Raw genomic sequence first — 14,846 nt, 5'->3', positions numbered from 1 at the left:
AGCTAAATTTCTCTTTATTCATATGTTCATGGCAATTATGTAGATTCCATTGTCATATTTTCATTTTTACATGTAGCTATTGTATTGTTCATGTCAGTATTCATACAGCAGTTTCTGCTTTACATGTATTCCCTTTGTACTGTCGCTGGTGTGCAAACCTTCTCTTTATATAGACAAATCACAATGTCACCTTGGTGAAGGTTCATTACCCGCACCCTTACCAATCAGATATTCTAATATTTAGCGTAATGGTGGAGCTAAACAGCACAGCGCCATCATCTGTGTAGTGGCTGCTGCCAGGTACTACATATCCGACCATCCCTAATGAGATGAATAAAGGCAGATCTGCGGTATCCGGCAGAGGCCACTACCTTGACAGACTCTTTTCAGCTTTCGCAGCGTAAAATCCCAAATCTCTTTCCCCTTTGTAGTAGAATATTGACCTATTGGTATTGTCTCTATGGGGGCGGCCTGCTCTGCCTTTACGCTTCTATGTAATCATACAGATTAGAGCAGTCACAGGTTGTAAATATAATATTCACAGCTTGTCTTTATGTCTTTACCTTTCATGTTAATAAGTCGAGCGCATTCCCAAATCTTACATTTGCTGTAAATACTGAATTCTACATCAAAGTCCTGTGTCTCCTATAGAGGCCGGCCATGGTGGAGCGCTATTTATGTGTCGCGAGTAATGAATGCAGCCACCCAGCGTCGTTTAGCCCAGAGATCCTCTGATGTGGCGCGTCTGACAGATATATATGCCCTAAACTCCTGTCCCCGGTCCCTTTTTCAGCTGCTCTGTCGCAGGATATCACACAGCTGTCACCCAGCACCGAGAGCAATGCCTGCAATGTCTGCACTCGTAGTAAAGGAGCTGCCGAACTACAGTCACTTCTCAAGTGCTCACGTTCTTTCATCTTGTCTCCACAAGGACTTTGTCATTTTTTTTTTTTCAGGGGGAAAATAGTGAATTTATTTATAATGAGCGCATTCTCAATATGTTAAGTAACTAATGTCAGATATAAATGTGATCCGTTAGGTTACATTCACATACAAATAGGGAGATTTACGCTGCAAAGTTGTATCACAAAATTGCAGCTGCTGGCTGCCACCACTAGGGGGAGCTAACTGCATACTGATTTACTATTGCATTCAATAGAAGCTGTATAAATTAGGCGACTTTATTTTATTAATTTATATATTGCCAACATACTCCATAGCACTGTACAGAAATGTTTATGGCTATATTTGTTTCTGTCCTTATTGGACATCACAACCTAATAAGACTTAGTATAGTCAAAACACATAGGTCTGACATTTCTCTATGCAGATGGAATAAAAGTTATTTTTTATTTTCAGACTACCGCTGGATCCTTTCTTAGCCTTTCTACAGAGATTTATGATCTATTGAAGTGAATGGGAGTTCAGCTGCAGTACCCCAAAACAGCCACTGCACAGTGTATGGCGCTGTGGTGTCCTGACACTATACAGTGTGTCCACCCATATCCTGTCCACCGCCATTAACTTGAGAACGGCAGCAGCTATAGGCATAGAAGGGATGTCTAGGTATAGTAAAGTAGCCATGTGCTACGCAATGAAACCACCTATAGCGCCACCTGGTGGAAAACAACGGAGTTAGCATTTTTATCTCGAAAACGGAACAAGATAGAGAAAAAAAGTGAATTACAAAGTTGCAGGGCATCATCAATTCAATTTGAATCGACACCTTGCATACAGAAATGCTATGATATGAAACCCATGAACCCCCCAAAAACATTGAATGCTGGTCACGCATATGGCGCTCATTTAACTTTGATGCTCAAAGTGGACACCGTCAGCTGCAATGCACATCTGGACTCTGGACCTTGCATACAGAAATGCTATGATTAGAACTTGTAAAACTCACAAGGCTGCGGACGTGAAGCGATACCTCATGGAGACCTTCCTACAAGTCATTGGGTATGGTGGCTGCATGGAGTGGCCTCCACGTTCACCTGACCTGACCCCATTGGAGTTCTTTCTGTGAGGTCATATCAAACAGTAGGTGTATGCGACCCCTCCACCAACATTGCAAGATCTACGATGACGTGTCACACATGTTTGTGCAAACGTGTCACCTACCATATTGCACAACGTGCAGCAAGATACAGTATATACAGAGTCCAGATGTGCATTGCAGCTGACGGGGGCCACTTTGAGCATCAAAGTTAAATGAGCGCCATATGCGTGATCAGCATTCAATGTTTTGGGGGGCTGGGGTCATGTGTTTCATATCATGGCATTTCTGCATGCAAGGTGTCGATTCGTATTGAATTGATGATGCCCTACAATTTTTTAATTTACTTTTTTTCTCTATCTCGTTCCGTTTTCGAGATAAAAATGCGAACTCCGTTGTTTTCCACAAGGTGGCGCTATAGGTGGTTTCATTGCGTAGCGCATGGCTACTTTACTATAGAGATAAAAATGCTAACTCTGTCAGGTGGCGCTATAGGTGGTTTCAGATGGCACAAATCAGCCAAACCACCCCTTCTCCACTCCCATAACTTCTGTCCACAGCTGGACCATAGCCAAACTATAACGCTGCATTAGTGTTGGGTCTCCATCACACATTGATACTTTCATGGTGTAGAGATTGCAGAAGTCAGGTCCATCTAAATTGCTTTCATTAACAAATATTAACATGTTTTCATTATGCATAATGAACAGTCAGGAAGAAGAACAATAAATACACAAGAAAAGGGTTGGTGACCTTTGATTTTCTTACAATAGATCATCCTCTTAGAAGCTGTCCTCTTGATGTGATGCACAGTTGCGTGGTGGGATTCTCTGACCTTATGGCCAAATGGATCCAATAATGATCTCAGAGAAGCAACATAATCACTTTCTTGATTTGGGCTGTTCTTTTTAAAAATGCTCTTTTTTTTGGACGCCGTATGATTTAATTACTGGCTATTTCTTGTATTTGTGCCTAAGGAAGGTTCAAAGCCTGTGACAAAACACATTGTATATGTTTGTTATTGCATTTTCCATGCAGAATTGTTTATTAGCAATGAATGTATTTTACCCATTTTGGATGTTGCTACTCTTAGTCGTTTACAACCATCACTTTAGAATCTGCTATATTGTGTAATAACATTTTTTGTTTGCCTTTTGGAGTACAATTTATAATTTGTGTCATGCAATTGACTTTCTTTTTTTTTTTTAACTTCGTTTTAGAAAAGGGAACCTGTCACCAGTTTTTGACTATTAAACTAAAAGTATCACCTTCTGCATTCTATGAAGGTGCACCTTGTTGCTGACCCCACTTGTAGACCGCAAAAAGAACTTTATAAAATCCCACCGTGTTGTATGCTAGTGAGCTGTGTTGGCCAGATGGGCGGGCTCTATTTCGGTTCCTGTCCTTCCTTTTGGCCTTGCTCGCCGTCCTCCTGTCATGATTGACACGCCGCCGTCATCATTCACGCTGCTGGCCAAGTCTCGCGCAGTTCGCTCTGCCCATATTGCGGGCCGAGCAGAAAACAGTTTCCCTCGCACGTGCTGGTGATGTACCTGCGCAAGGCTTGGCCAGCGGCGTGCATGATGACAAGAAGACAGCGAGCAAGGCCAAAAGGAGGGACAGGAGCCAACATAGAGCCCGCAGAGTCACAGGCGGCACATTTTAATTGAATATTCACATGGAGGACGTGTTTGTTTGCGTCTGGTAATGGGCGTTTAATGTGATCTAGGACCAGGATCCAAAGGATTCGTTTGTCCAGCAATGAGTATCCACTGGGACTGGTTGCCCTTATGAACGTGGAATACTCTTATTATTATTAACTTCCCTGAAGATTCAATGAAACGCGTCGGAAGTTTCTGTTTTGCATTTGAGTAAACCAATGAAGCAAGCATATTTGATGTAGGTTTACTATACTAACGAAGCCCGCCTGGATATGGTGAGACCTTTCCCCCTTTTTTTGCAGTAAGACCCCCCCGGTTGGATGAGGGTGGCTTCTTAAGCTATAAGTAATAGTTCCGGGTCTCATTCTCCATGACCACTTCAAGGTCCACTTGTCTATGAGTGGGCTCTTTCTAGGTTTGGAGTGGAGTTGGTCTCTTGGGACCATTATATGCATGGATATAATTTATGTGTCACATGCATTAGTGTCGATCCTTGAGTGGCTTGAGTCAGATACTATGTGTTTTTGCATAGATCATACACATTGATATTGGCTTATGTGAGGCTGTGATCGTACACTATATGTGTGTTGTTCTCTTTTTTTAAATAAAAATCACGATTACCGGTGACCCTGTTCACTTTTTACGAAGGTCTTAAATAAATGTTAAGTTTTATATTAGTGTCTCCTAGGAGATTTTTGTACTTCAAACCTTATTGCTAAATATTGTTTCCATTCTCCTGTTGGTTTGTAAAAATTGGCTATTGCAAACATAGAGCCCGCCCATCTGGCCAACACAGCTCATTAGCATAAAAAACGGTGAGATTTTAAAAAGTGATTTCTGGGGTCTGCAAGGGGGGTCAGCAGCAAGGTGCACCTTCATAGAATGCAGCCCAGGAGCTGCAGAAGGTGACACTTTTGGTTTAATAGGGAAAAATCTGGCGACAGGTTCCCTTTAATAACACACTGTAGTTAAACGTGGTACAGTTTGGATTGCACCAACAAAGTTTGGATTGTACACTGCAGTATACAAATAAGACACAGGAGAGTCTATAATCAACATGAAGATAATAATAATAATATCACAAAATCTCTATAACATCAGCTGTACCTATAACAAAATTGTTGCCTACGCACTGTAGCATTTATTTAGTCGATAGATACCTATATTGAGCATGCAGACAACCTTATTCAATATGGTCTGATATAACTGAAACGGAAAAGAAAGGGATAACAGTGACTTCGTATTATCTAAACATACCGTTGGAAAATGCTCCACATTCTAATATCGAGAGGGGTCTTGTCAACATCATAGTAATCACTAGTGATGAGCGAGTATGCTTGTTACTACTCGGTACTCGCACGAGTATCACTGTACTCGGGCTACTCGGCGGGGACCGAGTAATCTCGCAATACTCGTGCTGTACTCGTGGTCTTCATGTTGGCGCTCTTTTTAGAGCCAGCCCTTATGCAGGGATTGGCTGGCAGACCACTGCAATGCCACAGCCCTGTTGTGGAATTGCAGTGATTGGCCGGCCCTCACAGCATGACCTGCCTTTAGCCCGACACTTCCCCGCTCGGCTACGGCCCCTCCTGCACTCCACTCCGCGTGTATATATATATGCACGCTTACACACACACGCACGTTTTTTTTTTTTAATTTACAGTTTTATGGTTTCTACATGCTGCCGGTGGTCATTTCACAAAAATACTCGGGTCTCCCATAGGATAACATTGGGCTCGGTGCTCGGGCCGAGTACACGAGTATCTTGGGAGGCTCGGCCCGAGCCTCGAGCACCCGAGCTTTTTAGTACTCGCTCATCACTAGTAATCACCTTTAAGCTTCTCTGAGTGTTCTGGGAGAGGGTTCCACAAGTCCCAGGTTTTATTGAATTTTTCTGGATGCCCCCTGTTGTCATACACTACTCGCTCATAGGGTATAATTTAATTAACTAATTTAACCCAGCATCTTACAGTTGGATCCGAGGCACCCATCTATCTTAAAGCTATCAATTTCCTGGCCATGAACAAGGTTTCCCTGAGTATTTTCATGTAATAATCTCACAACTCCTCCCCCACTACCCCAAACAGGCAGAGCAAAGGGTCACAAGGAACAGGCATCGACACAATAGATAATAGTAAGGAAGTCGCCTCCTGCCAAAACGAGGATATAATTGGGCAGCTCATACCATATGCGTAGTTTGCTCCTGAAAGATGACATCTTGGACACTCCGATGTACAAGAGCGGCACATAGTAAACAGGCGAGTGGGTGTGAGATATGACTGATGAATGATATAGCATTGAATCAACCTATTATTAGCGGATGGGGATACCATAGTTGGGGATTCCAGTACCTCCTCCTACTCCTCTCCCTGTATGAAAGGAATCAAAAGTTTCCATTTGTCCTGAACTGGCAAAGAGGCCAACTCCACTCCGACCGACAACAAGTAAGTATATATGGTCGAAGTCAAACCCCGGGGTCCCTGTGATTTCAGAATGCCTATCACTGGAAATGACGATATTAATTCCCCTGCCCCTGTTCTCCATAAATGAGATTGGATCGCTGTACGGAGTTGAAGATACCTGAAAAAAACTGAGATCTTAGGACACTGTACTCTGTTTGTACCTGCCCAAAAGATTTAAAAGTATTAGTTCCTGGAAAAAAGAGATCCCCTAACACGAGAACCTTGTGAGTGACCCAGAACTGCGCTGAGGGATGATTCATTAGAGTAGGAAAGTAACCATTTCCCCATAGCGGGAGCTCTACCACCGCCCCCTTAAAGTGCACTGCTTTCTTAGTTTGTTGCCATACTGATCGTGCCAACCTAAGGATAGGCAACAGCTTTGGCACACCCGGTCTGTCCGACTCCAGAAAACCCAACAAACAGTCTGTCCCAACTGCACATGTCAAATGATCCTCCGAGTTAGGCAGCTGACCACTTGACTTTCTTTGCTGTTATTCTCAGCTATGTTCACAGCAATGCCTCATTTCTTTTTTATTGAGGTCAATGGTCACAACTCTTGATGCCCTTTTCATTGAAACATGTTGGATTTATATGTGACGTTAAAAAAATAAACATTCAACAGGAATCATTTTCTAACTGCTAGATTTTCATGGTTAACATCTAAAGGGGGTATTACACACAGCGATATCGCTGGTGAAAGCACCCGCCCCCGTCGTTTGTGCATCACGGGTAAATCGCTGCACAATATCGTTAGGAGCCGTCACACGGACTTACCTGCCTGGCGATGTCGCGGTTGCCGGCGAACCGCCTCCTTTCTAAGGTGGTGGTTCGTGCGGCGTCACTAAGCGGCCGCCCAATAGAAGCGGATGGGCGGAGATGAGCGGGATGTAACATCCCGCCCTCCAATTCCTTCCGCATTACCAGCGGCCGCAGGTAAGCTGTTGGTTGTTGTTCCTGAGGGAGGTGTCACACGTAGCGATGTGTGCTGCCTCGGGAACGACGAACAACCTGTGTGGTCAACAATCAACGATTTTTTAAAAAGGAACGTCGTGTCAACGATGGACGATAAGGTGAGTATTTTCCATCGTTAACGGTCGTTCCTTGCTGTCACACGCAACGACTAACTATGCCGGATGTGCGTCACAGAATCTGTGACCCCGGCGATATATCGTTAGATACGTCGCTGCGTGTAACGGGACCTTTACTCTGTTTCTGGGTGTCCATGGTTGTCCTAAAATAGAAGTCTGCACAACTTTTTTGCCACCAGATTGCTGCTGAATCTTTTCTGATGACTGCTTACTGGACATGTGAACTTAGCCCAACACATCAGTCAATGTAAGTTTTTTGCTCTTAAATATTCCATGATAAACTAACAGTGTTATTATTGAAAAACAACGTAACACAAAGTTACAGAGCAAGAGCACTGAGTGCATAAATGGCACCAATGTTCTGCTGATTCAGTAACTGCAGAGTCCAAACTTCCTTTGGCATTAAAACTAGGGCAAACACTGAGCGTTGGGAGCTTCATGGCTTGGGTTTCCATGGCCAAACACCTGAATGCAAGCCTTACATCACCAAGCACAATAGCAAATGTTGCATAAAGTGGTGAAAAGCATGATGCCACTGGACCCTTTTCTGCTCCAGCTTGACTGTGTCCCAGGGTAAAAAGTAAAGTCCACAAAGACATGGTTGTGGGAGTTTGGAAGAACTTACCTGTCCTACACAGAACCCTGACGTCAACCCCATCCAACACCATAGGGATGAGCTCAAACAGAGATTGTGAGCCCCCCCCCCTCCGTTTCTGACCTCACAAATGTTCATCTGGATAAACAGCCAAACTTCAAAATGAATGAGATTTCTGCAATCTGCTGCTTATTTTTTCCTTACAGATTTGAACCATAAAGCATTTTTTTTAAATCTGCAACTCTTTCAGCAATTTTCACCTTCAAATGAGTAAAAAAGTAAAGATGTATTACAACTGCATGTAAAAATGTCCTTATTTTACACAGCGTTTTTTCTGTCAGCGCTCTGCTGCAAATACTCGTGTGCACACAGCTGTAGAGTACGTTCCTATGTAATGAAAAATAGATACGTTGCAGATTTTCACACAGATTCTTATCAAAATCTGAAAGGCATATGCCAATTTTGTTGCAGATTTGCTGAGGTTTTAATCTCATGTACTGCAAAGAGTGAAATTCATAGTTAAAGGGGATGTCCACTACTAAGACAACCCCTTCTGATTCCACTTGCTTTACCCAGTTAAAATAAAAGACCCTGTACTCACTGCCCTTGCTGGTGCCGTTCCAGCTCTGTCGGTAATCGCGGTTCGGGGCCCATTTGACATTTGTGACGTCATGCAAGTGTGACGCCCTGGCCTATCAGGTCGTCACAGGGTATTGTGCAATCTGCCCTTCTGTGCAATATCCATCTCCTCCTTGGTTACGGGTCCCTCACCTTTGGTGTTGCCAAGAACAAGCTAATCAGATCCTAGGAACACACTGCACCACACCCACCAGACACACCAGTGGACGGCCTGAGTGGAATATGGTTGCCCACTTGGGGGGTTGGTTGAAGGGGGGTCAGGAGTGTTAGGAGACAGTGAGTTAAGCAGTGACTCTCAAGAGGAGAGGTCAGGAGCTGGGCTCCATGAACTACTAGGCGGCAGACGTTGGTCTGGGCCTGGTAGGAGCTGGACCCCTGTCTCAGGGGATCGTGACAAGGGGCACGGACTGTCGAGCGACCTTGTGCCATGACCGGGCAGGGGCCAGGGCACAAAGGGGTACGTGGCCCCTAGGTCAGGAAGAAGCCTCAGGCATCCTGACAATTTACCCTTCAAGATCCGTTCTCCACCCACTCCAAAATCAAGGGTACTAGCGCAACGAGGGGGATAGGACTTTCAACTACACGGTCCAGAAAACCCTGAGAGCAAGCTCACTCAGTTAGCCAGTTTTAGGCTAAAGGGACCAACTAGAAGACAAGGTGCCACAGGAAAAGGTCACAGACTAACAGGCAATACCAACGGACACGGGACCCAGGCGTGCTCCCTCTAAGCGTCAGCGGTATCAGCGTTATTGGACGCGTTATGAGTACGCAAGTGACCCTTACCATCCCAACGGCATGTCACCGAGTCCCCGGGGCATCCCCCCTACCCGTGGAGGGGTTAAACATCTAGCGGCCCACACCATCGCCAGCAGGTCCTCCCAATCGCAGCGGTGGTACTCCATCTTACCACGCATCACGGGTGGCGTCACAAACTTTCCACACCATCCCCTGTACATAACCCCCGTTGGTTTGGGGAACTGTGTGACCCCCGGGTCCAGAGTCCCCTCGAGCCACCGCGGATCCGGATCTGAGCAGCCCGGCTGCTCACGAGGGGGAGACACACAAGCCCTGCATCCAATCACCGTCGGCATCTCTCTCACCACACCTTCAGACCAAATGAGTTAATAAACAGGGAATTAAGCTGTGTCTGCCACTCATCCATCTAATGGATGCCACAATCCCGGATGGCTGCAGACTGCTATTTTTAGGTTGGGGGGCCCAATAAGCATAGGTATAATTTTCTTTAGCTTTCCTTTTCTTTTTATTTCCCAACTGCCAGATACAGATCATTAGTTGGAGTTCCCTGAGAATTCCGGGTATGTTTGAAACCACGTGGATCTAGACTTTTTCAGCCCGAGTCCATGCGTCATTAGTCACAATGTCACGTGAGCTGTGAACTGCGATAAGCGACAGCGCTGGAACGGCGCCAGAATGAGTGGTGAGTACAGGGTCTTAACTGGGAGAAAAAAGTGAAATCAGAAGGGTAGTGGACAAAATCCCTTTAAAATTCGCAGAACGAAAAAGTTTTTTGACATACTAAAATTCACAGTACAAGCCATTTTTCACATGGACGTTTTCGGCAGTGCGTAGATGAGATTTTCTTTTTATTTTGAGGCCATGTGCAGACTAGAAATTGACTTTTTCTCAAGGAAAATCCGGACCCTCTTAAAGAATCCCGCATCTGCGGTAAAAAACTGCACCAAAACCGCAGCAAAATCTGTATGCGCTTTTGCCGCTGTTTGGTGGATTTGCCGCGTTTTTTCTGCAGGTTGGTCCCTGCGGATTTTTACCATTATCTATGGCAAAAACCGCAGGTACCTGCGGAAAAGAAGTGACATGCACATTAATTCCGCAGTGGAAATTCCGCAGGTAAATCCGCAGGTATAAAAAAACGCAGTGTGTGTGACGCCCTGGGCAAGCCAGGGGTCACAGGTCATAACACCACCACACCCTACACCCCAGTTAGGAACACCTAAGCTAACTAAAAATCCTTGTTGCCTTCCTCCAGGGGCTGGTGTCCACACCAGGGGGTGGGCCAGGCGGTTGGCTCTGCCCACCGAGGATTTCACAGTCCTGGAGGCGGGAGAACCAGGCAGTGCAGTTTAGGAGGAAGAGGTAGAAGGAAGTGAAGTGGTAGTGGAGCAAAGGAGATGAGTTTAGGAGGAGGAAGTAGAAGGAGTAAAGAGTGAGAGTAGAGACAGTGGAAAGTGACAGTTGTAAAGCCTGAAGTTGGTCCGGGTGTGTGCCCCGGACAGTGACAGCAAGGTCAGCAGACGGTGGTGATAGTCTGCAGGGGGACTGCTCGGAGGTTGCTGGAAGGACCGCGGACGGGTGGTGGCTCGGCGGTTTGGAGCGGTATACGAAGAGCAGTCAGCACCTGGGCAGGGGCCTTTCGGATCCCGGCAAGGCTAGGAGTCGCCATAATTTGCCAAATCCATCAGTGAAGGGGACGACTGTCTCCCAACAACCAAGTCCCGATTGAAGGCAACAGTCCAAACGTAACAGAGAGACACCGCCACCGCCAGGGCACCAGTTTCTCAGGGCCAGCGCCTGCGGGCACAGTAGGGCTCCTCCGGCCCATATCCAAGCCGGGGAGCGGGTTACCGGTGGGAACCCATCGCAACCATCATCATCTTAGGTGCATGAAAAAGGGACCGTCACCGTCAACTACTGGGGAAAGCAAGTGCAGCCGTCCGTGGGAACCGTCTTTCCAGCCGTGTGTTTTACCGAGATCTGTGTCATCGTCTCAGGCTGAGTGAGTACCACAGTGCGGCAAAGCACAGAGCTGCCCTCGCGTCCCTGCACCCCACCAAGCCCTGCATCACCCACCCCATCACTGGGCCCCGGGACAACCACCCCCCTACCCACGGAGGGGAGAACTGACAACTTTGCTGCTCCCTGTCACCGCTCCCGGGATCCCCATACAGAGCAGCGGTGGTGTCCGCACAATCACCACAACCGTGGGTGGCGTCACGGACAATAAACTATCCCGAAACACCAATTCCCCTTTTCACTCACGGGCGAGGAGCGCCGCTCGAGTCCCCGGGATCCGGCCCATCGCTCGAGCCACCGAGCAACGGCAGGCCGCAGCAGCCGCGGCAGCCGGACCCGAGCAGCAGAGGGAGAGCGCGGCGTCCCCTCCTCCGCCCGCGACAACTTGGCATCACGAACAGGATCTTACCGCTCTGCCGTTGGGTAGAGGTGCGCCTTGTGACCGCCGGAGGTATCCGGCTGAAAAATTTCAGAAGTCGCCATCTTTGGCGCGAAAAGTTCCCGCTCGAGTGTCTTCTCGAGTAGTAGAGGCGCGAAGGCCAAAACCCCGCCCCAATAGAGGAGGGGCCGAAAAGAAGCTAAGGGGGATGCGATGGCGGCTGGCTGCATGTGAACGCAGCTATAAAAGCAGGGACGCCAGGACTCTGCGGACATCTTGTTCCTGGGAGAAGCCGCCAGCAGCATGTGGATGCCGTCCCACAACACCGTAGCCCCCGCGCCTGGAACCGCGGCGTGGGTGGAGATCCGGACCGCGCAGCTCTACCAACGGCTGCAGGTTAAGATGCAGATCCTCATGGAGGAGTGGGAGACCGACATGGCGGACGTCATAGCGACCGTGCGGAGACGCGAGGAGGAAGGGAGGGTGAGTGACCCACGCCCCGATGCCCTTGAAGGGCCGGTCATCGCGGCTGCGGGACCCGGTCCAAGCCCTCTTCCCCCGCTGCCTCCCTCGCCACCCGTCTCGGAAGCCGTGACCCCGCCATTCGGCCCGCTACCACCGTAACCGGTAGCGATACCCAGCCTGCCCGCCCAGGCGGGCCGACCTGTAGCCGGAGCCCGTAGTCGACCGGAGGTGTTGCCCTGGAAAGCCCCGAAAACCGAACCGGAGGCGTCTCCCGAGAAAGTCCCCGAGCCGGAGCCGATGACCCGCTCCGTGCCGAAGGCCCAACTGCGGAAAGCCCCTGTGCCCATCCCCCACACCTCGGCTGAGGTTGCGCCGGGTTGCCGATGCAAGGCAGCGTCTAAGGCCACGTCACCGCGGGACCTGTCGCCCAGAGTACCAGCAGTGGGCAATATCCAACAGGTCTTGCGGGGCCCGACCCGTGCGCTGGAGCTCGCAGCAGCGCCGTACTGGGACAGGGAGCCGGTACCGTTGGGCCTGGAGATCGGTGAGAGGGAAAGGAAGAAAGCGGAGCTGGTGGCCCGTGCAATCAGAGAAAAAGAGAGCCTCCGTCAGGCAACGTTCCGTGTCCGGGGCCCGCTGTACGAAGGGCAGGTGAGGCGGTTTGATGTCCGCCGGGGCTATGGGTTTATATATGAACCGGGCCTGGAGGCCGAAGTGTTTATAGCCCGGCGGGATGTGAATGCCCACCTGCCTGAGGAGCATCCCGGTCGTAACCTGATGCCGGGCGACATCGTGCAGTACACCCGGCACTGTGGGGAGAGGGGGTGGTTCGCGCTGGATGCGAAGTTAAGGGGCAGCCAGGAGTCCCGAGTGAGCGCCACGCCCCCTCCCTCAGGTGATGTTGAGGACTCGGAGTAAAGGCAGCGGAGCACCGTTGCACAGTCCCCGTTGGGACCACCACTGAGTTTTGTTTTGAAAGTTTTAAAGATGATGATAAGCAAAAAAAAAAAAATGATAACCGAACAGTTACCAGATTGTCTGACCGTGATTGAGAGAACCGGCCGTTGCCGGCACCGTTGTCCCCGTGGGGACCGTTCAAAAAGTTTCATAAGGGACTCCTTATGGACAAGCCCGTGAACTTGCAGGGCAACCACAAACATTAAGTGGCATGTAAATAAGTTGTTTTACCGTTACCGTTTCCGCAATTACCGCCTCCGGAGAGGCAGGTTGGAGAGAGGGTCCACAGCAGAGCAGGCTGGGGCCCAGCCACCACAGGAACCGGTGGCTACCCTCTGGAGGGGAAGGACAGATCCCGCTCGGGTAACTTGTGCTGGACTGGGGTCAAGGGGTGCTGCCTGGGTTTTAGGAGCAGCATCAGGGCCAGGTTACTTGGGTGGGAGAGAGCGGAGACCGTAACCGTAAACCGTTTGCAACGTTTAAGTACTGAACCTCCCGATGTGGGATGATGTCGTCAATTGTTATGTTTACCGTTTTACCTTTTATATATTTTCAGAAAATAAAACCGGTGTTGGACGGGCAGCCCGCGGACAGTCTGCATTTTGCTAAGGGGGAATGTGACGCCCTGGGCAAGCCAGGGGTCACAGGTCATAACACCACCACATCCTACACCCCAGTTAGGAACACCTAAGCTAACTAAAAATCCTTGTTGCCTTCCTCCAGGGGCTGGTGTCCACACCAGGGGGTGGGCCAGGCGGTTGGCTCCGCCCACCGAGGATTTCACAGTCCTGGAGGCGGGAGAACCAGGCAGTGCAGTTTAGGAGGAAGAGGTAGAAGGAAGTGAAGTGGTAGTGGAGCAAAGGAGATGAGTTTAGGAGGAGGAAGTAGAAGGAGTAAAAAGTGAGAGTAGAGACAGTGGAAAGTGACAGTTGTAAAGCCTGAAGTTGGTCCGGGTGTGTGCCCCGGACAGTGACAGCAAGGTCAGCAGACGGCGGTGATAGTCTGCAGGGGGACTGCTCGGAGGTTGCTGGAACGACCGCGGACGGGTGGTGGCCCGGCGGTTTGGAGCGGTATACGAAGAGCAGTCAGCACCTGGGCAGGGGCCTTTCAAATCCCGGCAAGGCTAGGAGTCGCCATAATTTGCCAAATTCGTCAGTGAAGGGGACGACTGTCTCCCAACAACCAAGTCCCGATTGAAGGCAACAGTCCAAACGTAACAGAGAGACACCGCCACCGCCAGGGCACCAGTTTCTCAGGGCCAGCGCCTGCGGGCAAAGTAGGGCTCCTCCGGCCCATATCCAAGCCGGGGAGCGGGTTACCGGTGGGATACCATCGCAATCATCATCATCTTAGGTGCATGAAAAAGGGACCGCCACCGTCAACTACTGGGGAAAGCAAGTGCAGCCGTCCGTGGGAACCGTCTTTCCAGCCGTGTGTTTTACCGAGATCTGTGTCATCGTCTCAGGCTGAGTGAGTACCACAGTGTCGCAAGGCACAGAGCTGCCCTCGCGTCCCTGCACCCCACCAAGCCCTGCATCACCCACCCCATCACTGGGCCCCGGGACAACCACCCCCCTACCCACGGAGGGGAGAACTGACAACTTTGCTGCTCCCTGTCACCGCTCCCGGGATCCCCATACAGAGCAGCGGTGGTGTCCGCACAATCACCACAACCGTGGGTGGCATCACGGACAATAAACTATCCCGAAACACCAATTCCCCTTTTCACTCACGGGCGAGGAGCGCCGCTCGAGTCCCTGGGATCCGGCCCATCGCTCGAGCCACCGAGCAGCAGCAGGCCGCAGCAGCCGCGGCAGCCGGACCCGAGCAGC

Source organism: Anomaloglossus baeobatrachus, chromosome 7 (assembly GCF_048569485.1).
Source record: "Anomaloglossus baeobatrachus isolate aAnoBae1 chromosome 7, aAnoBae1.hap1, whole genome shotgun sequence".
Lineage (NCBI taxonomy): Eukaryota > Metazoa > Chordata > Amphibia > Anura > Aromobatidae > Anomaloglossus > Anomaloglossus baeobatrachus.
The sequence above is the reverse complement of the archived record's forward strand: the minus strand, read 5'-3'. Positions refer to the sequence as shown.